The sequence below is a fragment of the Triplophysa rosa genome, linkage group LG16, assembly GCF_024868665.1.
Source record: "Triplophysa rosa linkage group LG16, Trosa_1v2, whole genome shotgun sequence".
Classification (NCBI taxonomy): domain Eukaryota; kingdom Metazoa; phylum Chordata; class Actinopteri; order Cypriniformes; family Nemacheilidae; genus Triplophysa; species Triplophysa rosa.
In genome coordinates, this window is record NC_079905.1 from 3492252 (window position 1) to 3495321 (window position 3070).

Below are 3070 nucleotides of genomic sequence, written 5' to 3' on the forward strand. Positions count from 1 at the left end.
GTGTCCTTCCGCCCCGTGACAGAATCCGCTGTACACACGGCGTATCGATTCGCCTGTGAAAGTAGTGCAGTGGACGCCTTAGAATCGTGCATGTTTCAGAAGAGGATGGTTATTTAAAGTATGCAAAAAATTTATTTAGCTAAATTGTTCAACATCAACTAATGCCGAACCAATGCACAGACTAAGGCATCATAAAATATTTCACAAAAAAATGTTTGATATTGTTGTGGCGAATCGGCCTTCCATCGCAGAAAGAAATCTCTGAGACAAGGGTTCCAGATGCCAAGAGTTTAAACTTTATTTGCTCGAGCAAGCAAAGTGAGACACGGAGTTCATCTGATGATGTCCACTCGACAATTGTGAAGTCGATTGTTGGTAAAGCTGCCTCAGGAACTATTGGTCATGTGGATTCCTTTTTCTCTTGAGGTCCTCGTCTGTGCTACTGTGAATATATCTTCATACACAACAATTGTCTCATGTAAATTCTTAGTTCAATCTTGCAACCATTCCAAAAAATGTCCTTCATAAGAGCCTCTTAAATAACAATGGCATTAGTCTGCCAAGTCTGTGTCAAGTTTGTAATTCTGTTGGCTTACATATGATGTTCATTAAAGAGAGATTTATTAGGCGCACCTCTCAGATACGTACATTATAGATGTTTAATTACTATTTGGAGCATAAGGATTACTAGATGAGGGCTGTAGAACTTGAACTTGAAAAAATGATCTTCCTTTGCCTGTATTTGTGTTCAAATCCAACCCATTTCATATTTCAGGTACTCTTTTAATATCTCATATTAAAGGCTGTTATAATTAAAAGTTCATACAATCCTTATCACTAGTGAAGCTCATAATTCATTATAGGCTTAATATTAAAAAATATGCATTGTGCATAATTTCCAAATGATTTTTTTACTATAATCTTATATCAATATGTCTTAAGCAATATATGAGTAATTATGATAATAAATGCGAACTAAATTAATAAATTAATTTTTTTTTTATACTAGGATGTCCATATAACTATATAAAATAATAAGTAAAAATTAAATTATTGGAATAAGTCATAAGAATCAGAAAATATTGAGTTTGATTCACTTTCTCACATCAACTGCTTCTTGTCTCTTCTCACTCACTCGCGCACACAAACACACAAAGGCAAACACAATTCCACCTCTCTCTCGCTCTCATTCACTTCCTGGCTACACACTCACACATCCATGGATTTCTCTGAGCCCTCATACAAACTTACACACACACGCGGAGCCACTTGCTCTCTCAACCACTTCTTGGCTGACGTCACTCTGGGACAGCACCCAACAACCTCTCCTTTACACACACACACTTGCTTCTCTCATGTGCTCAAACACTAAAAGGATTCACAGTTTTTCTATAAACCTTAATGCACACCTAAGCTTGCCTTCCTCTTTTTTCGAACACAATTATTACCACACAAAACTTTGACACAAACACACAACAAAAACTTGCAACTAGTAACTCTCTTAGTCTCTTACACACAAAAAAGTCTCTCAAACTCTCTCCCTCGTTCTATCAATTGCTCCTCTAGTTTAGCACACACATAGATTTTCACACACTGAGATTTCCTTTTATTTTTATTTGTCCCCCACAAGAACATTACAGCATATAATAAAAAAAATAAAAAACTCAGATCATCAGATTACTGTTCAAACAAGCTAATACTGAACACATCAGTGTTCGTGACTTTGTGCAATAAAGTATAGTAATGCACAGACTACTGTCTACTTTTGTGTTGCAAAACATATACTTGTCTACAAAGTGTATGTGTATTTGTAACGTTATGCAGATGCTTAATGGTGCTGCTTGGTGCTCAACGTGGGCCCATAACCTTTGACCCATGAGGCCCATAGCCTTTGCTATATCAGAGAAGTGTATGAAACCTATAACTAACTTAAATGTATTATTTCATATAAGAAACTCAATACTATAATAGAAAAAACACCATAATATGCCCAATGGTATTACTATGGTATTTTATAAATGACCCTGAAGTATCATCTACACACCATACTGTATATACATATACATATTCTTACTATATAATATTATATAATATGTAGCAGAGGTATCCATGTAGTCCTATTCAAAATAATTGTTCTCACCGTTGTGATCTGTTTTCATTCCACGAAACACCCATAAGCCCTGCAAAACTTATTTTTATTCACAGCACATGTTCCCAAGGATTATCCAATATAACAGTGTTATCTGAGCCCTGCAACTGGCTGAATCTCAAATCTGTGTGTGGGAATACAGACAGACAGAATGAATGGAAAAGCACAGAATAATAAAATGAAGGGAAGAGAATCGATTTTTAGCAACCAAAGGATAGAAATAAAGATGTTTTAGGGTTGGTTGTGTTTTTTGGATAGAGACTTCACTGTTGATTGTGTTGTGTTTGTATTGAGCGGGCAGAGGATCAGGTATTTTGGATGCAGTGAGTCAAACGGAGAGAGTTATAAATGAATAGAAGAGACAGAATGACTCTCTACTCAGAGTCTGGATAGTGAAGACCGTGAGTGAAAAATAACTCTTGCAGATGTATGGAGAGAATGACACGCCTCTGGAATCTATGAGATAAAGCGTGTTTCATCAGATTCTAAACATAGATTAATAAGACAACATAAACATTTATAATTACATTTACAGGATGGCTTATGAGCATGCAGATTACTTTGATTTAAATAATCATTCAATATTTTAGTTCAAGCATATACACATTTTCTCGAATGTAATTTTCACAAGACCATAAAAACACTGCATGGGCGTAGACAAACAAATAGTTTGATGAGTGTTGGGGATGGCCCGACATCTTTCCAAGTGTTTCGTGGGGTATTATGAGTTGCGTCTAGAACCAACAACATAAGACAGTAGTAATACGTACAGCAAGCAAACACCACTACAGTACTTCGGTTTTATTATGCAATACAACGCTCACCTGAACATGCATTTGAATTAGGGCTGTGATTAATCGCATCCAAAATAAAAGTTTGTGTTTACATAATATATGTGTGTGTGTACTGTGCATATTAATT